This window comes from Protopterus annectens, chromosome 3.part0, assembly GCF_019279795.1.
Source record: "Protopterus annectens isolate FY-2018-M chromosome 3.part0, PAN1.0, whole genome shotgun sequence".
Taxonomy (NCBI): domain Eukaryota; kingdom Metazoa; phylum Chordata; order Ceratodontiformes; family Protopteridae; genus Protopterus; species Protopterus annectens.
In genome coordinates, this window is record NC_056731.1 from 1,544,364,754 (window position 1) to 1,544,389,176 (window position 24,423).

The window sequence follows — 24,423 nt, forward strand, 5'->3', positions numbered from 1 at the left end:
TGGAATACTGGTAGTCTGGCCAATCACTGGAAGACCACATGTGGCACAGTTATAAAGCAATGACAGGCTGCCAATGTCTACACACAAGCCAGCATAAGGGGAATGCCCCGAGTATATCTGTGACTCAGGTGCCAATAGCTTCCATATCACACATGCTCCCAGCTCACCCCACCAACAGCCACAAGTTTCTCACAGGTCATATCCTTGCTGTAGGGAATGAGTACAGCATGAACCCATCTCTGTATGGGAATACATACATGATGTTCCATGCTGAATAGGTGTCCCATGCAGGTGTGTCCCTATCTGTAAGCAGGAACCTGACCACATCCAGACTCATGGATCAGTATGAGCAGGAAGGATTCAAAGGAACACCTCAACCACTTACCACTGTCACCCCAGGGTAATCCACTGGCTTGCAGCCTGAGAACGTATGAGTGACAGAATGCACTGGCCTGCTTCAGATGACCTGCAGCACTCTCAAATGGCCTACAGTCCTCTGGCAAAGGCACATGCCTCACACATAGTGCCAATGTATGGAATGTCAGGGGGGTTCTAACTAACAACCTAACACAGTAAACAGAAAACAAATGCAAGGCCATCTTGACAAATGCCAGTAGCATGCCTCCCCAAGTCCCACTGTAAGAACTGTGGACCAGGCCATAAATACTACTGGGATAAAGGCCCAACTATAGGGATACCTCTGAGATGTTTCTTTCATAATGTTAGGAAGAGGAGAGAATAACAGGGGGGGGGTATAGAAATATGGATGTCATGGAGTCTGTGAAGTCTGAAACTCTAATATCTGCCCATACTACCCCCCTGCCTGCAAACCTGTGAAGGAATAGCCACAAAACTACTTGTAAACCACAATGTGAAAGTAAACTGACCAGATATATGAGTCCTGCCTCTGGAGATCTTGAGGGTATCTGTACAGCTGAGAGGTATGGCCCCAGCAGGATATGGCCATTCCATTAAGTTGAGAAAAGCAGAAGAAGGGGATCCACTGCCAGCATATTAACAAGGTGCTGGACCATTTACACAGAACCAGCAGTCTATTGTCTGTAGCTACCCCTCCACAATGGCAGGGATTGTGCCAGAATGTGTAGTCTATATGCCTCAGAATATTGATCTCAGCTTAATTCATCTTGTATTTCACTGGTAAATAACTGTGAGCAAAGAATGATAACTGTCAGTAGTTGATGACATAATACATCACAGTGTAAAACAGTACATATGTCAGAAAATCTATGCTACAACCAAACATGTTACACAGGGAGCATAGATAGCAATAGTTACAGTATCCCCCAAATGTTATGCCCATTGTGTCAACATATGGGCAACCTATCTACAGATATCCTGCAGTAACAGGTTTCTAGCTGTAGCTGTAGCACACAAAATCCTGAATTGTAGTCCGACTCTCCCTGAAATTAATGCACACACTTAATATAGAAGGTCATACTGGGCATGCTCCTACAAGCAAGAAGAATCTGAGGGTATTGCTACTCAATGCTAGAAGTCTGAACCTCAAAATGCACTCACTCGAGGCACTCCTTAAAATGGAGAACATTGACATCTGTGCAGTGACAGAGACCTGGTTTAAGGCTCCAGAGAGTACCCCTGCATTACCAGGCTATAATTCATACCACACCTTTCGGCCACTTAACCTGGACCGAAACACTAAAGGTGGAGGCGTGTCCATATTCATTAAGGATATCCACACCTCCAGGCTAGTTGCTCAGCATAATGCATTTGAGATTATCCAAGTGCAACTAGCTCTGGGCAAGACCGCAATCCAAATTGTAGCTTGCTACAGATTCCCCACCATGCCCCAGGATTCTCACTCCTCATTTCTTGATACACTGGAAAATATTAGGGTACAACCTAACACCGTAATAATGGGCAATTTCAACTACCCCACCATTAACTGGGAAAACTACTCATGTACCAACTCTTGTGCTCAATGTTTTCTGGAATTCATAAATTCCAATGCCTTGGATCAACTTAGCCACACCGCAACCAGGGGCAGCAATATCTTAGACCTGGTTGTTACCAACATGGGCAACCGATGCTCCACACCAGAGGTCAATTTCTTGTTGGTCATATCCGACCACAAGCTAATCACACTAGACATCCACATCCCTCCCCCACCCCCCATTACGGAAACCACCATAACAAATTTCTCCAAAGCCACCTTCACGCTTCTTAAGACAGAAGTGGCAAACTTCACAACACCCATGCTGAAGGACAATAGAAGTATGACTGCTGAATCCTACACAAATGCACTTTATAAGCACTTACACAAGTGCATGGATTGTGCAATCCCTAACAGAACCAAGATGCTATCCTCCAAAAAAAGGAAGCCAATCTGGTGGTCCCCTGCCATAAACAAACTCTACAACAGAAGAAAGAAACTGTTGCAAAAAAGAGTAAAATCCCATGATTGGAGAAACTCCCTAGTCAGCCTGAGTAAGAAGCTGAGATCCCGCACAAAATCCTCCAAAGCTAGTTCCGAAAGCAAAATCACCACTGAATCTAAAGACAACCACAAAGCATTCTACAGCTATGTCCAGAATCTCAAGGGCAACACTCAGATCTGTTCTGAGTTACAGCACAATTGCACTAAATATACAGAACCAACTGATATTGTCAAAATCCTGACAGACAGATTCAGTGCTAACTTTACACCCCTCTCATCCCCTAAAGGGCCCATCTCTATACTGGAAGAATGCAGAGTTCCTGTAATCACAGCTGTACAAGTAAAAAACACACCCTCCAAAGCCAGGAACACAGCATCCATGGGACCTGACAACATCCCAGGCTGTGTTCTACATGAACTACATAATGAACTGGCACCGCACCTAAGTACCATGCTCAATCATAGCCTCACCTCAGGCAATGTGCCCACTGAATGGTGCACAGCGATGGTTATCCCACCCCACAAAGGCAGAGCCACCACGGACCCCGGAAACTACCACCCCATTAGCCTGATAAGCCTGGTCTGCAAGGCTATGGAATGTATCATCATGGAACTTATAAACAATGACATTGGTAATCTCCAAACTCAGGACCCCACCCAGTTCAGGTTTGTAAAAGGCAGATCATGCCTCCTAAACCTGATAGACTTCTTTGAAGCAGTCAACAAAGCCGTAGATGAGGATAAGGTGGTTCACACAGCCTATCTAGATCTTGCCAAGGTCTTCGACACCATCCCCCACTCTGGAGTTATAGATTAAACTCATTAAACTAGGCATAAATCCCTATGTCACAAGATGGGTTGCTAACTGGCTCACTGACAGAACCCACACTGTGAAAGTAGCAGACTCCAAATCCAACTTCAGACCAGTGACAAGTGGAGTATCACAGGGTTCAGTCCTGGGTCCTCTCCTGTTTGGTATCTACTTTTCTGAAGTACAGGCTAACACAGAAGGTCTTTGGCTAATGAAGTTTGCAGATGACTGCAAGCTAGGAGCCATAATCAAAACTCCAAAAGGTGTGGACATCCTACAAAAGGGCCTCACTAAGACAAATGCCTGGTGTCAAAGCCATGGCTTCAAGTTCAATGCCAAAAAGTGCACTGTCATCCCTTTTGGTAAATACTCTGTACCCATGAACTAACACATAGGCGGTAGTCTACTTAACACTGAAAGTGTGATAAGAGACCTTGGGACACAGGTGGAAAGTAGTCTCTCCTTTGATAATCACATTGCCACAGTAGTCAGGAAATCCTTCTACATGGCACACCTCATGACAAAAGGTTTCTCTTTCAGGAAAAAAGAGGTCATTTTTTCCCTCTACACGTCACTCATTAGAGCCATTATAGAGTACAATGGTCCTTTTGGTATGTACCTCACAAGACATTTACAACAACTGGAAAGGCCACAGAAATACCTCACAAAGAGGGTTACCAGCCTCAAACAGATGCCCTACACAGACCGTCTCAAAAAACTGCAGATTTACATAATCGCATATCACCTACTCAGAGGCGATCTCTGCCTAACACACAAAGCTATGTCAAGCCCAGAGCTCTTGGACATGCTCCACATAAAAAAATCCCAATCCCTATGAGCTACATGCTCTAGGGACCTAAATCTTGTCACCACAATAAACAGAACACGCTGGAGGGATAGATTCCTGTCCCAGAGACTTCCCAAGCTCTGGAACAAATTACCTATCTATATCAAACAAAGCTCCTCATTAGCACTCTTCAAAAAAAATCTTGACAATTGGATGGGAGATAGTAAATTCACCCCAAGGATCACTTCTGTGGCTGGCTTGACAGTGGCACAGGAAAATAATTTTCTTGGGTGGCAAAAGCCAGGGTACCTTTTGGCTAGGCTTATATAGGCCCAAGGGCCAATAGCCTAGTACCTACCTATGTACCTATGAACTTAGAGTAATTAAGCCTATGTCTGACAACACAGTGGACTACAGATATACGTTATTTGCAGATGTCTGTGCACACACACTAAATTGTACACCATTGATACCACACACACACACACACACACACACACACACACACACACACACACACACACACACACACACACACACACACACACACACACACACACACACAGGGGAACAGAGACAGACAGCGACATTGAGAATCCCATTATGAAGCCTTTCCCACCCAGTACACATCCCATTGGCCTATATCACATGATGTGCTGATGTCATTCACTGTAGAAATACCTTTGGTTAGCCCTCAGCCCTATAGTCTCAGTAGTGCTTGTGATAACTGTGTAACACTATAGTACAAATAAGTATCCATGTAGCAGCTGTAATCTCAGTCCTGTCAAATGTAAAGTTGTGTGTGAGTGTGTGTGTTTCTAGATGAATGTCTTTGAGGCCATTCACACTCATTACACTCCCATTGCACTACTTTAGCACTCCTGCTGATGTCTGTCACCCTGAAATAACCCTTTGGGCAGCTTGCAGCCCTCTAAGCTCCATGGCGCTTATGATAACTGTTTAATACCATAGTGTAACTAGTTAGTTAGATAGGAGCTCCAATCCCTGCCCTGGCAACCATGAAATATGTGTGTTTGTGTGAGAGAGTGTGTGTGTCTTTGTAAAGACATTATTCTGAGGCCATTCAAACTCACTGCACTTCCCTTACCCCTCCTTTACCACTGCTGTTATCACTCACCTACAAAGATTCCTTTAGAGAGTTCTCCAACATATAAGCTCAGGGGTGCTTGTCATAACTGTGTAATACTATAGCTTAGCAAACTATTTAGGTAGGAGTTCTAATCCCAGTCCTGGCAACTGTGAAAATGAATGTGTGTCTTTGTAAAGACCTGATTTTGTGGCCATTCACACTATACTTCCCTTATCCCTCCTTTAGCACTGCTGCTGATGTCACTCACCTTCAAAGATACCTTTGGACAGCTCTCTAACATATAAGCTTCCTGGTACTTGCAATAACTGTGTCATACAGTAGTGTTAGGTAGGAGTTCTAATCCCAGTCCTGGCAACTGCTAAAATGTGTGTGTTTGTGTAGGAGAGTGTGTGTGTCTTTATACAGACCCGATTTTGAGGCCATTCACACTCACTGCACGTCCCTTACCCTCCTTTAGCACTGCTGCTAATGACACTCACCTTAGAGATATATTTGGATACTACTCTTCCTATAAGCTCTGTGGTGTGTATGATAAATGTGTAACAATGTAGTAGCAATAATTACATAGGTAGGGGCTTGAATCTTATTCCTGAGAAGTGTTTTTGTGCGTGTCTGTGTGTGTGTGTATTTATGTATATATATGTTCATACCTTAAAGATTTTGGCCCCATTTACTCACAGTACACTTCAGCGCCTGACTTTAGCAGTCCTGCAGATATCTTTCACCTTAGAAGTACCTGTTGGGAACCCTAAACCATGTAAGGTCAGTGGTGCCTGTGTTAAATGTGTAACATAAAGGTCTGGCAATGTAGTTAGATAGATAGTCGAACCTCACTCCTGGCAAATGTAAATGTGTATGTAGGGTGAAATATTTTATGAAATCTCTCACCCACTACATCACCCAATGCCAATATTTACAAGGCCTGGTAATGTTCCTCATCTTAGAAGTACCTTGGGACAACATCCAACCTATAAGCTCCGTGTCACATGTGATAAATGCGTACCACTGTAGTAGCAATACATAAATAGGTAGGGGTTTGAAACTCAGTACTGGTAAATGTGTGTGTCTCTGTCTGTCATTAGTATCCTGTGTGGGTATTGGTGTGATTGTGTAATAACAGGATCCATGGGGGCAGGATTTGCTAAATTCTTATATTGAGAATCTAGTATATGTCCCAATGTCCATAAGACCAACAGTTGTCAAACACCATAGAGACTGGTGTAGACAATCCACAGTCCTAAACGTGTAGTACCATGTGCAATGACTGTGACAGTATGGATTAGTTAACAATATAGGCAACCCTTCTAATACTCAGAGACCACTCTCCACCCAGAAATCATACATAAAACACACTTGGCTAGGCAGCAACCACTATATCAGTAGTTCTCCTGCAAATTGCCTCACAGATAGTACCTACGGTGTTATTGCAGTGGACTCCATGTCAAACTCATGACCAGACATGACTGGTGTCTTACAGGGTAGGGACCCATGTCCTCTCATTTTTGGGATCTACTCTTCTGAGGTGCAGGAGTAGACAAAGGCACCCTGGCTGATAATGTTTGCATACAACAGTTAGGTGGGTGGTAGCATTCCCAATCCATGTGATGTTCACATCACACCCAAAGGCCACTTGACACCTATGACTGTTGTCAGAACCCTGGACATTACCTCAATGTCAAGAGATGTGCCGCCATTACCTTTGGGAACACCATGGCTTACATGAAGTAATACATTGGTGGTAGTCTACTGAACAGTGACATTAATATAACAGAACAGGGATCACAGGTTGACCACAACAGTGCCACTGACATCAGAAAGTACTTTAATGTGTTACATCCCTTTAATGAATGTGTGTTATTCAGCAAGTAAAAGGACATGGCACCCTGTTCCATCCCCACAGTAACCCAATCAATGTGTACAGTGGCCCTTTTGCCATGTTCCCCACTGGACACCTGCAACAACTGTAGAGTCTGCAAATATACCCCACAATGGGAATACCATGCCTTATACACATGCCCTGTATGGACAGACTCCAATAACTCCAATGAATCCCCATATCATACTGTCTATGTAGGTGCAATCACTACCTCAGTTACACAGCCATATCTCACCAAACTAGGTCAGGAATGCTACTTCTGAAGATACCAATCTGTCCACACAGCATGCCCCAGAGACCTCATGCACACTTCAAGGAACATGCATGTGGGGCATGTGCACAACCTAGACACTGTCCATGTTATGGACTATAAATCACATACATGTGATGCAGTGCAAATCACTGGCCACCCACAATAGAAATCTGGATGAGTGGATGGGGAATGCAATACCCACCCCTGGGGACCACTCCAGTGACTATACTCCTGAGCTACACTGGGCACTATTGTCATGTGGCCTGATGCCAGGGTATTCCCTTAGGCTAGCCTTGTAGACCATTCAGGCCTATTCACCTACTACACACCTATGAAGCAAAGAACCTATGGATCTCAGTACTGGCAAGTGTGTGTGTGTGTGTGTGTGTGTGTGTGTGTGTGTGTGTGTGTGTGTGTGTGTGTGTGTGTGTGTGTGTGTGTGTGTGTGTGTGTATGTGTGTGTGTGTGTGTGTGAATAATAATCTCAGTGTGCTTGGTTGATGAATATCACCTGTGGCTGTGGTTATTAGCAATCAGAGGTGTGTCCAATCCACAACATGTACCATTCTCTACTCTAAAACAAGTGTAAATCAACATATACCTATGTACACCCGTCAGCCCTATAATCTGTGAGGCATATGCAATCACTGTGTTACAGACCAGGAAATTCCACACAGATACAGCTGTACACTGCCTAAGACATGGTGGATGTGTTGCACACACTGCCATACCCCGTGGTCTTACTGCAGAGCCAGATCCTGGTGACACACAGACACCTAGAACTGAAACAGGATACAGCATGTGAGAACACATTCACTCAGCACTTCATGTCTGGGTGGAGAGAGAGGTAAAGCTGGCACTGAATGTGTTGTCAAGACTATGGCCAATATATGTTCTCTCAGGATAGGTATTAGCATTGTGCAGTAATTCACAGCACTTGTGTTTAATGCTGTGGAGGTTGTTGATGTAACTATCAAAGGTTGTTGTGATTGTCGTCAGTGTTTGCTGAATGTCTGCCATCATAGATTCCTGCAGGGGATTCCATGAGGTATCCAAAGTTGTGTTTGAGGCTAATAAGGGAGTTCAACAGTCATGGGACGCCACCTTTCTCTGAAAAAGTGTTCTCCTTCTGATGTACACTTTAGTAATAGCAGGGGACCATTGCATTGTCTCCCAGTGTTTGGAGGACAGTGCCTGGGTTCTGTTGGTTCTGGCTAGTACCATACATTCATGTACCTGTTTGTATAGTGCATATGTGTATGATTCCACAGTCATGAAGCTATTTCCCATTTCCATGGGTGCAGTGAAGTCATCCACCCCTGTTTTCGTGGCTGCAAAGTCAGCTTTGGAGAGGTTTTCCAAGGTGGTTACCTTTGTGGGGGTGTGGTTGACATGTTGAGTTTCATGTTGATTACAGCCTGTGTGGATATCACCAGGTAGGGATTGACAACTATGGATGAGCAACAGTCCCATATTTAAGTAGTCAACACAGGTCAAGGTTGTTGCATCCTCTACTGGGGGTCACTATGAGCTGGCCCAGGACATTGGAAATGATGAATCCCAGAAGTGTTGGGCCACTGTACTGGCACTTGGCTACTTTCCCTAGTTGATGGAGGGGTAGTTGAAGTATCATATTATGTCAGTGTTGTGTTGGACCATCATAGATGGCAGGGTGCTTAGGAATGTGCATTGACAGTCTAGGAACATAGATGTGGACCCATAGCAGGCTTTGGTATGGATTGTACTATTACCCCAAGGTAGTTGTACCAAAAGTATCTCCAGTGCATTAAGCTAGGATACTAGTCTGAAGGTGTTCCTAGCCATAGTGAATAACAGACAACACCACCTGTGGAGGTGTGGTGTGGTCCATGTTTGGGGCTGAAAGCTGTGGAATGTGTCATAGCCTGATACTTCAGGGCTGCTGTCTGCTGCTGTGAACCACCTCTCCATTGCAGCAGACATGTGTCCTCTGCTCCAATGAGTGCTTTGAGTGACTGCATCCTGACAGATGTCTACTGTGAGCAGCATGACCCTCAGACTGCATACATGTCTAGCTGTTATGGTGGTAATTACATTAGGAACACTGCCTAATAAGGCATCATAGGAGTGGCAATACACTTAGCCAGTACCTGTAAACCCAGCACTGATAGATGTAGGACATCTGTGGCAAGTCATTGGGTTCTGTCAATCATGTCATCCCAAGCAGAGAGGTACTGGATTCCCTGAGAATGACACAAAACATGTACGCGAATGTTGCAGTCAATCATTTATTGATAGTACCGCAGCATCATTCTGGGTGATGATGGTACACTACTCAGGGCTACTGTCATACCTGCCTGGACCACATAATCAGAGAGTTCAACCATGTCTCTTGTCATGTAGTCCAGGAAGGTGTGTCCCAAATCATTCACACCCACATGGATACGGTGTGATACTCATAGCTTTTATGGAGTGCCATGACTGGCTGTGCCATCTGTTGGATGCTGGCATGTGATAGATATGTGGCTGTTACCTGCTCCATATTCAACTTAGTGAGTGGGATATGTGTGTGCCTAAGTAGTGAGTTACCCATGATCACTATATTGTGTGTGGTGGTTAGCCTTAGGAGCTTAGGTTGAGGGGCACACTGTGTAGGTTAAATATGTGACCCTTGGCATGTGCTGTGTCATGGTGTCTGCATGGGTGTTTGTCTTGCTGGTCTGTGCTGTTTGGGTAAATGTCCATTGAGTGCCTCTAAGAAGGTGGGTGTGTGGTTTTTCACTGTGTGTCATGGCTGCCAAAGTGGGTGTCATGGTGAGCTATGTGTTCCATGTGGTGTGTTGCAGGTGTTGATCTTATCCTCTTGACCTGCTAGTCCAGTTTTTGCTGGAGAGTGCATATGTCCACATTGGGTGCTACATGCGTAACACTCACAGGTCTGAGTGTTTGGAGTTTAGAGGGTTAGTTTGTATGTGTACATGAGGCAGTTGCAACAGTAGCTCAAAATGGACAAGTGCACCAGATTAATGGGTGAAAGCACAGAAAAGTGCCCTTCAAACATGCAAGGAGGGGTGGACATAACTAGTAAGTACTGGGACTACTTCTGTGATGAATGAGTCCTGCTGATGGCTCCCATGTGTGCCACACTTCCTGATAAAATAACCTGGTGAAGTGCCAAGCCATAATGCTATTTGAAGTGGAAGACAGAAAGAACTAGCACTATGTAAAGGTGGAACAGAAGGCAGACTTCCTGCCACCTGTAATACTTTACCTCAGCTGTGCAGTTATCAGCAACGTTGGCCATATTAAAGCTCGGTAACTTTAGTAGCATGTGAAGTAACTGCATAACACTATAGTAGGCATAACTAGATAGGCAGGAGTTCTTATCCCAATAAGGGTAAGTGTGTGTGTGTGTGTGTGTGTGTGTGTGTGTGTGTGTGTGTGTGTGTGTGTGTGTGTGTGTGTGTGTGTGTGTGTGTGTGTGTGTGTGTGTGTGTATTTATGTATCATGTACCCCTGGCTTATACCATTATTGACTTGTGTACTACTCTTCACACTTTTCCTCACCCCAATCTAGTAGTCCTGTTGATGTCATCCACCTTAGAAATATCTTTGGACTAAGTGGAAATGTATAAGCTATGTGGTGTGTCTGATAACTGTGTAGCACTATAGTAACAGTAGCTAGATAGGCAGGAGTTCTAATCACCCTACTGCAACTGTTTGGATGTTCGTTTGCGTGAGCATCATGTATTGAGTGGGTTACAGCATTTTTGATCTGTGTACTACCCTTTACACTTCCTCTCACTCCAATTTAGTAGTCCTGTTGATATCATCCACCTTAGAAGTAACTTTGAAGTAGGTGGAAATGTATAAGCTCTGTGGCATGTCTGATAACTGTGTAACACTTTAGTAGAAAGGCCTAGAAAAGCAGGAGTTATAATCCCAATGCTGGCAACTGTTTGTGTGTGTGTGAAGATCATATCTTGTGTGGCTTATACCATTTTGATGTGTGTACCAGACATGGCTGGTGACCACCTCCCGCTGCCATTACTTTATATAGTGTGGTAACAGCATCTGCCTCACATACAGCAGGTTAAACTATTGTACAGTCATCTGTGCAGATGTGTGTGGGATATCCATATGTTTGCAACCTATAAGTGGTCAGAAGTGATCTGTGTGCCTTAACAATGCCCATGTATGTGATATTGTAGCCAAATATGCCACAGGGAGTATACTGGCACATATGGCAGCATGAGGTATCATACCTGACTGAAACATCATGCTGATATGACGTCTTCCACCCTCAGAGGTGGCCAGCCTTGTAGGTACAATACATGAGTCCAGATGCTTCATTTTACAAATGAGCTGTTCATGTTATGGGTCACATTAAAGGCTGGAAGAGGTATGGACTGACATACTGTGGTCCTAATTAGTATGTAACAGGAACACCTTGCATCTTAACCGGGGTGTGTACACAATTTATATCCATTGTATAACACTAATGTGTCACACATGTCCCTACCTTGGGCCGTTTGTCCAGCCCATTTTGCTGGCCTCTGTCCAGATGCCTTGGCACTGACAAGTTTTGAGGTATACTACAGGAATGTTGAATTCATGTCAGATAAGCTCCAGTGGTGACCACTGTGATGCAATGCAGTTAACCCCAGCACAAGTGAACATACACAAAAAGGCAATATAGCTATTAAATAAAGCAATTGCGTGCATGGTAAATTGCATGCCCTTCACATGCCTGGGGTATTGCCAGGCAACAACAGGACAATGTCATACTCACCAGCTTCAGGCTGCTGTCCCATATGCAGACCAGTGAGTCCTAGGTAGTTGTGAGAGGGAGTTATTGTCAGCAGACTCACATGTGGACTTGGTATAGGATGGATGCAGCATGTCTGCACATCTACAGTACTAAACGCAATAATACACAATGTTCTGTGCTCACCATAAATGTGCACCTTTGTGCATTAGAAAACCCCATCCACAATTGCAATTAGACCTGACACATGTATATAGATGCAATACAGATACATGTATGTCTGATACTTTAGTGTACTAATCCCCACTGGGCCCTTACCTGCATGCTCCATGTCCAGTGTGTTTGGGTAACCTACCTCTACAATGCTTTCCTCAGCTTCATGGCTTGTGCATTGGGCAGGTGCCCCAAGGTTGGTGAGGAGCTCCTCGGTGGATGTCAGTGGGGGGCTGGATGGATGGGTCCCTCACCTGTGGCTAACCGGTCCCTCACTACAGCAGCAGCCCATTGATGGGCATGAAGGATGAGGTCAGTGGCCCAATGCTGCACCTGCTTATAAGTGCTGTTGTGCAGGCCAGCATCATTTACCCTGTGGATCAGACTGTTACACAGGGTGGTCCTCTCCCACACATATTCTGCTCTCCATCCAAATAACAGGGTAAAATGTTTGATCGTATATTGGGTGATGATGTCAGTTTTGCCAACAGAGAATGCTGGTCGGTGAGCTCTCTGCATGTTACCTGGAAGACATAAACAGGAAAAAAGGTCACATAACCTCATGCAGATGTCAAATTGCACATCAGCAGTGGACATTACTTGCAAATAATCCACACTACACCATAACCCTCCAAGCTATCATGGCTATAGCAGCTTGCATTACACTCCTGGCCCTGAACTGTCTTAATCCCCCCAGTGTCAGAACTTGATTGCATAATCCTCTATTCTCCATTCATTTCTGTGTAGAGGGTTGACAGTGGCCATCTTCCATGTGGATGGTGTGTGGATGGTGGCAGGTCTGTGTTTGACTGTGGTGTGTGATGGAGCTGTGAGCGCATGACTGAGTTCATGTAGGAGGCAAACAGTGATGTTATTATGCCCCATGGAGATATGCTGTTGTTGCCATCGGTAGGCAATATGTACATGCTCACCATTGCTGAGGGGAGAAGTGTGGTTGATGTGCATATCCTCCTGTACAACTAGGGTAGACAGGGTGGTGATCTTCCCACCTAACCTGTCTGATGCAGGTTGCCTATATCCATGGCATGTGTGTATGAGTTGTTTTTTACCCCAGTACAGGGTGAATTGTGTTGTTTCCTCTGAGACTGACAACATATGTGGAGGCACTTTTGCAATTGTCCTTGGTGGTGTGGATATGTCTGATTTATAGTCATAGTCAGCCTTACAGGAAGTCACCTGTGAACTTACATGCTTTCTCAGATAGATGTGGATTTGCTTCCAAGTTGTTTCCTGCACATATGCGTCCATGTACAGCCAATATAGCAACCTATTATATGATTTGTGTACTGCTACTGTCCACCAAAGGGGATTACTCTGCCTTGGTGGAGGCTGGTTATACTGGTCAGGTACTACAGAGTCCATATAGCTACAGTGGATATAAAGGGTGCACACCCCTGTTATAATGCCTGGTATTTGCGCAATTGTAACATGACACCACAATAACTCATTTCAAAACAATTCCCACCTTTAATGTGACCTATAACCTGTACAATTCAATTGAAAACATAACAATCTGGTCTGTGAAAACATATGGAAATAATATTCAGTACAATATGCCAGTTGAATGAGCATTCACACCCTTAAAATGATATGTTGTGTATGCACCTCTTGAGATGGTTACAGCATTCATTCACCTTGGTTTGGACTCTAACATCATGGCACATCTTCACTTTGCAATTGTTGCTCACTTTCCTAGAAACACCTTTGATTGTTTTTCATTGGAATTGTACAGGTTAGGAGTCACATTCAAGATGAGAAACATTATGAAATGATCTTCTGTGGTCTGATTGTCATACAGCACACAAACCTGGCATTCCAACAAGGGTGTGTACACTTGTGATATACACTGTATATAGGTGTTGATATAGCTGGTAGTGGTAGGCATAGACAGAGGGTCACAACACAGTTGAACATTTCTCTGATTACTACTTGAAAATCATGCTTTCTCTAGTACCCATATCAGTGTCAGGGCTTTGCAACAACTAGTAGCTGTACACATTTATGTCTGTTGTATGCACTGACACTATTACACACATGTGCAACATGCATAACCTATGTACTTGACTGCTTGAAATCCATGTCATTAGTTTTTTTTGCCTTCCAGCTGAACATATGCATACATACATACATACATACATGTGCTTAGGGGATACCTGGTATACATTTCTGTTCTATGTTAGTATGGTACACTGTATTTACAGTCTTGCTGCTCAATCATACTTCTCAACCTGTTACAGCAGTATGTTGGGACAATGGCACACATAAATGGGTGACAAAAGGGACATCAGTACTGATACTGTATTAATATAGTACCACCAAACATTAGTACGTTGATTGCACAGTAGGCTTTGACATCACTGTGATAATCTGGAAGATGTCCAACAGTCATAAGTAGGCTATTATGTTACAATGTCATTGCTCACAGACCTGCCAATGGTTTGGCTGACATAACACAGGTATATGTGTATGTGACTACAGACATCAGTCACAAATGTGCTTATTGTTCAGCAGAACACTGTACAGTTGAATGTTATTAATTCAGTATATCACATGCAGTTCAACACACGTCTGCAACAGTACTTTACTATGCGCTTGCCCTATACAGGTCTCTTAGCTTTACAAGACAAACATGGGTCATACTCATACTCACAGGTAATATATGGATATGGACAATATCCCATTAACTGGCCTAGCAGTAGCACAGTCACAACTGTTTGACAGACACCCCAGTAGTTGTCATATATGAGCTGTCCTTTTCCAGGGTGAGTCAGGCACATGAGCTGTGATCCTACCTTGCAACCTTTTAGAGTATCACATTTGGACAAAGCCTAAAATGATGGGGAGATAAATAGGGACAGACTTTAAATATTCCTGTTACAAGCATAGGATGTTTGTAGAATTATACACTTTGCATTACTGTGAATATTCTTATGGATGCGAAGTCATAAACTCAAGTGTTTGTCATTACTTGATAACTTCATTCCTCAGCTATTTGCCAGAAAAGTACAGATTTCATAAGGAAAAGCCAAAAATCTATGATGGGAAAATCTGGACATTCTGTGAAGGTCTATACAATTGAGAGGCATGACTGTGATCTCTCCCACTGCAGAGAGGGCCAGATGCTATGGCCCTAGCAGCTGTTCAACAGGATATTAATACAGCAAGTCTTGTTGGGACATATATTCATCCAAATCATGTTTCCCATTATTACAGACCAAGTACTACAGTCAATTACATGCTTACATGTTCCACTTACCTTTTTTTCTTCTCTTTTCCAGATTATGTTTTATTTGTTTTCTCTCTCTCTCTCTCTCTCTCTCTCTCTCTCTCTCTCTCTCACTGTGTACTACAGGGATAGAGCTGGTTTGAATAAGTGGCAGCATGGCTGTTGGAGGTGATGCTCATGACCAGGTGATAGCCTGTGCACATATTGAGGTTCCAACTTGCTAACTGCATGCAGAGCAGCTGTGTAGTTCTTCCAATAGCCATGTCATGGCAAAACACTTCTATAAATGAGTACTCCACCTGGGCATTGGCCCTTTCCCTTATTGTGAGGAAGACATCCTGGAGATGTATGAGCTACTGCCTTTTACAACAAGACTTGTGGAGACACACCAACTAAATGGTGGAAAAGGTTCAATACTTAGGGGCAGAATGTGAGTATTGCTGTTATATGTTTGGAATACTCCTAGTTTAACAGGGTTTGTCTGCACATGCTACTTCTGCATGGGTTTCAGTCTGACAAAGTTCTGTCTCAGCATAGCTCTCAACTGTAGGGCCATCCACATAATGGCCACAGGTTAGCCTGTTATGCTTGGTCTGTTCCCCAGACAGGTGTCCTTGGCAAATCAGTAGCATGCTCTGGTGATTGCATTCTGTAAATGGTAACATCCATTTGTTTTTCCTCATTTTATATCCCTCAGCAAAGACATGTTAAAACAAACCTTATAACACCAGCAACTTTTTCAGTGTATAACAGCAATATTTCAAGTATAGCCATGTATTTTGGGCCTCTGTCCACCAATTATGTTAGGCTTTGTCCAGATGTCATACAGTAGGAGGCTGATAGGTATACTGACTGGTCAATCATTATTTAGTGCTGTCATTCCTGTTGAGGGGAAAGGCTGGAAAACCTGTTGAAGTCTGTACATTCAAAAGGTTGGTGTATAGAGAATGCTCTTAGATGCCCAATAACATATTTTATGTGGGGGAGAGTAACACATGTTTTAAAACTAGGCTGTTAGAACATGTGAGACATACTACTGATAAGAAAAATGGCAGTTCTATAGCTGTACATTTGAATAAATCTCATCATGGGGACAGTAGTGGGTTCCAAGTTACTGTTTTTGAAAAGTCTGTTCTTCAGTTTGACGAAACATTCATAAAAGGGCAATTGGGGTTAAATGAGGAGTGTAAATATATCCCATAGAGGGTTAAATGAAGAGTGTAATTGGAGGCTGTGTATTCCATGATGTAATTAAGTGTTAATTGCTTCTTGTGATTAAGGCATGTATTTCATGTAATGTTTTACACCTTAAAGGCTTTGGCCAAGACATCAGAACATAATAAACATGTGTGAATTACTGGCTGGTTGTTCTTCTCTTTGCTATGTTCAGCCATTTTAGTTGTTTTGCTAAGAGGCTGTTGTATGTCTGGCCATTGCGTATGGCCTATCATTATTTTGTAGCAGTGTACTGTTCACTTATTTATTTGGACTGTGGGGGTGGTCAGATGTGAGTGTCATGGCTCCTTTTGTATGCAACTGTGCATGCTGTCCCAGTTATGGGTGGTCTATCAGCAGCATATGTTTGTATGGGCATTTTGGGACATGTATGAATATATGTATATATATATATATATATATATATATATATATATATATATATATATACAGATAGATAGATATATAGTACAGTCAGACATCAGATCTGCACTCTGAACATCGTACTGGAATAGATCTGACCAAAGGCTGTCTAAAGGGGAGTGAAGGGACCCAAACTACAGACCTCTTTTAATTATTGCCCTTATCTCTTCCTCCCCAGCAAAACTGTTCTGCCTTGCAACAAAATAATAAGGCCTGCCAAGACTTAAACCCAGGGCCCTGTAAACTATGATCAGAGCAATGCACCATTACACCATCCGAGCCCTATAAAAGAGTGATGACATTCCCAACATATCAGTTAGTACAGTCACTCAACAGTAGGGAAAGGAGTCTGTAAAATCAGTCAGGTACTCTGTATACATGTGAAAATGTTTGGAGATGCATCATACATGTGGATAAATCTATACATAATATATATATATATATATATAGAGAGAGAGAGAGAGAGAGAGATACATCCACATTTATATCCACATATATGCATACATACATCTATATAGAAAGGGGAATAAATACATAGATATATACATAAATGTATGTATAGGTATACATAAATATACATAAATATATGACAGCTACAAACACATGCAATCAGAGGGTCATGCTGCTGCAGAATAGAAGTGTAAATCAGAAAATGTACTCACTGGAAGTATCTCTTAAAATGGGGAACAATGACATATGTGCTGTAATAGAGACCTGGTTAAAGGCAGCATGAAACACCCCTGCGTTACTAGTCTATAACTCATTCCACAATGTTTGGCTGCAGAACCTGGACTGAAGCTACAAAGGTGGTAGTATTTTCATATTCATTAAAGATGCATACAACTCCAGAGTGGTAGACCAACATTATGCATTACAGATCCTGCAGGTGTAGCTAACATTGGGTAAGACAGTGGTTCAGGTTGTAGCCTGCTACAGGTCCCCAAATATGTCCCAAGACTCACACTCCATGTCCCTACACACCCTGGAGAATATTAGTGTCCAACCTAACAGTCTCATACTGGTTGACTTCAACTACCCCACCATTAATTGGGAAAGCTACTCATGTACCAGTGCACATGCCCATCACATCGACCTGGTCCTTCCTAACATGGGCGACTGTTGCTCTACATGAATAGTCAACTCCTCCCTTGTTATATCTGAATACAAATTAATCACCTTTGGAAATCCACAGCCCCCCCCCCCCCACATAAGTACCCACCATGAACAGCCTTTCCAAAGCTAACTATGGCCTCCTAAAAACAGAGGTGATTAACCCCACGGAAGCTATGCAAATGGAGACTAGTTGCATGACACCTGAATCAAACAATGCACTATGAACATATATACAAATGCATGGATACCACCATACCCAATACAACCAGGACCCTCACCCTCAAAAAAGGAAGCTGATCTGGTAGTCCCCTGCCATAAAGAAACTGTACAACCAAAGGAGGGAACTGATATGGAATAATGTGAAGTGACAAGAATGGAAATAAATCCTTATCAGCCTCAATTAAAATTGAGATCCCCTCATCAAATACCACATAGTTAGCTGTGAGAACAGAATTGGAGCACATAGTAAAGACAACCACAAGGCTTCATACATTTATGTAAAGAATCTCCATGGCAATTCCAAGATTTATTCTGAGCTATTAGACAATGGTACCTCCCTGAATGAGCCAACAGATAATGCCAATATACTGACTGACATCTTGAGTGCAAACTTTACCCCTCCCCCCCAAGGGCCAATCACAATACCAGTACACTGCCAGGCACCCAGTATTACTGCAGCGCAGGTTAAAACACCACTGTCTAAGGTCAAGAATACAGCTTGTATGTGACCAGACAATATCACTGGCTGTGTTCTACATGAACTACAGAGTGACCTGGCACCTCACCTATGTACCCTGTTCAAGCACAACCTCACCGCAGGCTTTGACCCTACTGAATTGTGCACTGCTACAGTCACCCCATCTCCACAAACGAGATATGACTACAGACTCTGAGAAATACTGTCCCAACTGCTTGACAAGTCTGTTATGTGAAGCTATGGGATGCATCAGCATGCACCTAATAAACAGGGATATGGGAATCTGTAGACTCAGGATCCCACACAGTTTACTTTTGTGAAGGTTAGGTAATACCTGGTCATTCAACCTGGTAAACTTCTTGGTGTCAGTCACTTGAGCTGTGGATGAAGGCAAGGTGGCACATACAGCCTACCTTGATCTGGCCAAAACCTTTGATAACATTTCACACTCAGGTATCATGCAATAACTCACTAGGCTAGGCATCAAGCTCTATATCTGTAGGTGGGAACAGAGGTACAAACACAGGGGTAGACTGGACATACTGCTGTCATACATTGAGAAAGTTGCAGATGTCACTGGGTTTGTTGTACCATCCTTTATGAGGAATATGATGTTGGTAATACCAAAAATTCCAACTGGTGAATTTGGGCATGATGCAATGTTACAACTGCCTCATGTACAAAAAACAACCCCTCCTCCTACCATCAAACACTAATACATGCAAGAGATGCAGTTGTACAGCCAAACTAGAGGCTAAGCTCTCTCAACCCAAGACTGGATCAGACAGTCAAGAGGAGAAGGGAAATACTTGCATCACACCACCAGTCTCTTACATAGACCCATTAAACCAGCACCGGCAAAAAACACACATAAATACATGGAAACATACTCGGAGGCTCTAAATACAAATCTGCAAAACCAACAGAGACCTCCAAAGCAAACTTCAAGCAACCCCCACCCCCCAACATAAACCATGAAACACATACTTCACAAAACCAGTGTGCCATACAATCACAGCCCTTAAGTCAAATAACATACCCAACATACTAGTAATAGGTAACTCTATAGTCCGGCACACTGACATCCCACTCACTAGGCTGAATAAGGAGAAAGTTACTGTTAGCTGCCTGTCAGGTGCCAGGATCCGCGAAAATAACACAAGCACTCAGGTCACTCCAGAACAATTACAAATATGACTCTGTTTTTGTCCATGTTGGTGTGAATGATCTGAGCCGTACCTCTCTGGAATACATGAAAAGAGACATGGAAGAGCTCTCTGATCAAGTAGCCCAGGCTGGTATGACCCTGAGTAGCATCCTTCCCTCACCAAGAAGGATACCATGGTATAAAGAAAAAATTCTTGATTTCAACAATTGGCTAAGTTTCTGGTGTCATTCAAAGGGGATCCAGTGTCTGTCTGCCTGGGATGACATGCTTGACAAGCCACGCTGCTTCACTAGAGACGGCTTGCACCTGTCACCCTTAGGCTTTCGAATACTTGTCAAGGCTCTTGCCGCCCCCATAGGGCCTTTTTTAGGAAGGCTCAAAAGACAAACCCACTGCTGTAACTAGCACAAGTAACAAAAAACTGAGGGTAATGCTACTCAATGCCAGAAGTCTAAACCTCAAAATGCACGCACTCGAGGCACTCCTCAGTATGGAGAAAATCGATATATGTGCAGTAACAGAAACCTGGTTTAAGGCTCCAGAGAGCACCCCAGCACTACCAGGCTACAACTCATACCATACATTTCGGCCACAGAACCCAAACCGAAAGACAAAAGGTGGGGGCATAGCCATATTCATCAAGGATACCCACACCTCCAGATTAGTGGCACAGCACGATGCTTCAGAGATCATCCACATGCAACTAACAATGGGCAAAACTGCAATTCAAATTGTAGATTGCTAGAGATCACCCACCATGTCCCAGGACCCCCATTCTGCTTTTCTGGAAACACTGGGAAAAAAGGTCCTACCAAACACCCTAATATTGAGTGATTTCAATTACCCAAACATTAACTGGGAGAACTATTCAAGTACTAACTCCCTTGTCCAACTTTTCCTAGAATTTATAAACTCAAACGCCTGGTTCAACTGGTCAGCACTCCCACCAGAGGTGACAACATATTGGACCTGGTCATCACCAACATGGGCGACCGGTGTTCCACACCAGAGGTCAACCCCTCACTAGTTATATCTGACCATAAACAAATCACTTTGGATATCCATATTCCGCCCCCACCCCCGGACAAGAAAGCCACCATGAAAAACTTTTCAAAAGCAAACTTCACGTTATATAAGACCAAGGTGGAAAGTTTCAAAGCCCCCATGCTGAAGGATAACACTGTCCAAGCTGCAAAATCCTTTACTAATGCATTCTATGGGCAGCTACAAGAATGCATGGATTGTGCCATCCCAAGCAAAACCAAGACTCACTCTTCCAAGAAAAGGAAACCAGTCTGGTGAACCCCTGCCATAAACAAGCTATTCAATAGAAAGAGGAAACTAGTACAGAAAAGAGTGAAATCCCAAGAAGGGAAGACATCCCTGATCAGTATCAGCAAGAAACTATGATCCCTCATAAAATCATCCAAGGTGAGCTTTGAAAGAAAAATTGCCAAGGACTCCAAAGATAACCACAAGACATTCTTTAGCTATGTCAAGAATCTAAGTGGCAATGCTCAGATCTGCTTGGAGTTAGTGCAGAATGGCACAAAATACACTGAACCAACCAATATCGCCAACATCCTGGCAGACAGGTTCAGTGCAAACTTCACCCCCTCACCCCCAAAAAGGCCCATAACCATAGCAGAAAAATGTAGAGTCCCTGAAATCAGAGACATTCAGGTTATAGCAACCCTCTCCAAAGCCAAAAACACAGCATCAATGGGACTGGACGGTGTCCCAGGCTGCATCCTACATGAGCTCAATGACGAATTAAACCCTCACCTAAACATTCTGTTCAAACTCAGCCTCTCCACAGGCTACATACCCATAGAGTGGCAAACAGTAATGGTTATTCCGCTCCACAAAGGTGGAGCCACAACAGACCCTGAGAACTATTGCCCTATAAGCCTGACTAGCTTGGTCTGCAAGGCTATGGAGCGAGTCATCATGGAACTCATTAACAGAGACATTGGGAACCTCCAAACACTGGACCCTACCCAGTTTGACTTTGTTAAGGGCAGATCATGCTTCCTGTACCTGGTGGACTTTTTTGAGACTGTTACCAAGGCTATAGATGAGGGAAAGGTAGCACACACAGCCTACCTAGACCTCTCTAAGGCCTTTGACACCATTCTTTATTCTGATATTATAGACAAGCTCACCAGCCTGAACATAAACTCCTAAGTCACAAGATGGGTTTCCAACTGGCTCATGAACAGAACCCACATGGTGAGAGTTGCAGGAGCTAGGTCTGACTCTAAACCAGTTACAAGTGGCATTCCCCAGGGCTCAGTCCTAGGACCCCTCCTGTTCGGCATATACTTCTCAGAGGTACAGGCAAGCACAGGAGGACTATGGCTGACCAAGTTCACAGACAACTGCAAATTAGGGGCTATAATTGACTGTCCAGCTGACACAGACATCCTCCAAAAGGGTCTCACTGAGATGGATACCTGTTGTCAAAATCATGGCCTCAAGCTAAATGCCCAAAAGTGCATAGTCATCCCCTTTGGAAAAAACAAAGCACCCACAAACTACCACATAGGTGGTAGTCCCCTAAATATGGAAGACGTAATAAGGGATCTGGGGACCCAAGTAGATATTAATCTCACTTTTGCTAATCACATTGCCAAAGTGGTTAGAAAATCCTTCTATGTTGCCCAGCTAATCACAAAAGGGTTCGCATCCAGATCAAAAAAGGTCATTGTCCACCCCTACTCATCACTCATCAGACCCATCTTACAGTACAACACCCCATTTAGGATGTACCTTACAAGACACCTGCAACAACTGGAAAGACCACAGAAGTACCTCACCAAGAGAATCAATGGCCTCAAGCAGATGACCTATGCAGCTTGACTGAAGAAACTCCAGTTGTACTCGGTTGCATACCGCTTACTCAGAGGCGATCTCTGCCTGACAAACAAGGCCATGTCCAACCCAGAATTGATGGACGTGTTCCACATAAAGAAAACCTTATCCCCTGAGCCACATGCTCTAGGGATCTAAACCTCATCACAACAATAAATAGGACGTGTTGGAGGGATAGATTCCTGTCCCAGAGACTTCCCATGCTTTGGAATAAGATCCCAGTCTACATTAGGCAGAGCTCCTCGCTAACACTCTTTAAAAGAAACCTTGACGAGTGGATGGGAAACAGAAAGTTTACCTCGGGGATCACTTCAGTGGCTCTGCTGGACAGAGGCACAGTGAACTAATCTAAGGGAGCGGTGAAAGCCAACACATTCTGGCTAGGCTTATAAATGCCTTTGGGCAGATAGCCTAGTACCCAACTATGAAACTATGAACCTATAATAGATTTGAGTAATTACTGACTGCATTCCCCAGAGTCCACGACTGATTTACCAAGGACACCGACTGTCTGAGAAACAGACAAAACATAACAGACAGACATGTGGCCAGTCTGTGGACAGCCTGCCAGTGGAGAGGTATGTCGAGACATATCATTGTGAGTTGTGACATCACTCACTAAATAAATGTCCACACAAACCCTGTCAATCTATCAATCCACCATGTGTATAACAGCACTGATGACATGGAATCTGTTCACAAATCTGGGGATATATCCCCCATGATGGTTCACAGGTTCATACGTTCATAGGTGTGTAATAGGCTAATGGCCCTGGAGCCTATATAAGCCTAACCCAAGAAGATTCCCTGGCATCATGCTGCCCAAAGTTAGTTCCCAGTGCCCTTGTCAAGCAAGGCCACTGAAGTGATCCCGGGGTGAACTTTCTATTGCCCATCCAGTCATCAAAATTTCTCATAAAAAGGGCCAGTGAAGTGCTCTGTTTGAAGTGAATAGGAAGTTTGCTCCAGAGTATGGAAAGTCTCTGGGTTAGGAACCTGTCCCTCCAGCATGTTTTGTTTATTGTGGTAATGAAGTTTAGGTCCCTGGAGCATGTGGCACAGAGGGATTGGGATTTCTTTAGGTGTAGCATATCTAGCAGCTGTGGGTCAGACATGGCTTTGTAGGTCAAGCAGAGATCACCTCTAATTAGGTGATAAGAGACAGATTATAGCTGGAGATTTTGAGTCTGTCCAGATAGGGCATGTGTCTAAGGCCTAAGATCCTCTTAGTGATATATTTCTTTGGCCTTTCCAGTTGTTGTAGGTGTCTAGTGAGGTACATACCAAATGGGGTGTTGTATTCTATAACAGGTCTAATGAGGGACTAGTAGAGTGGGATTATGACCTCTTTCTTCCTGGATGAGAAACCTTTTGTAATGAGATGTGCCACATAGAAGGACTTTCTGAATACAGTGGCAATGTGGTTATCAAAGGAAAGGCTGCTGTCAACCTGTGTCCCGAGGTCTCTTATC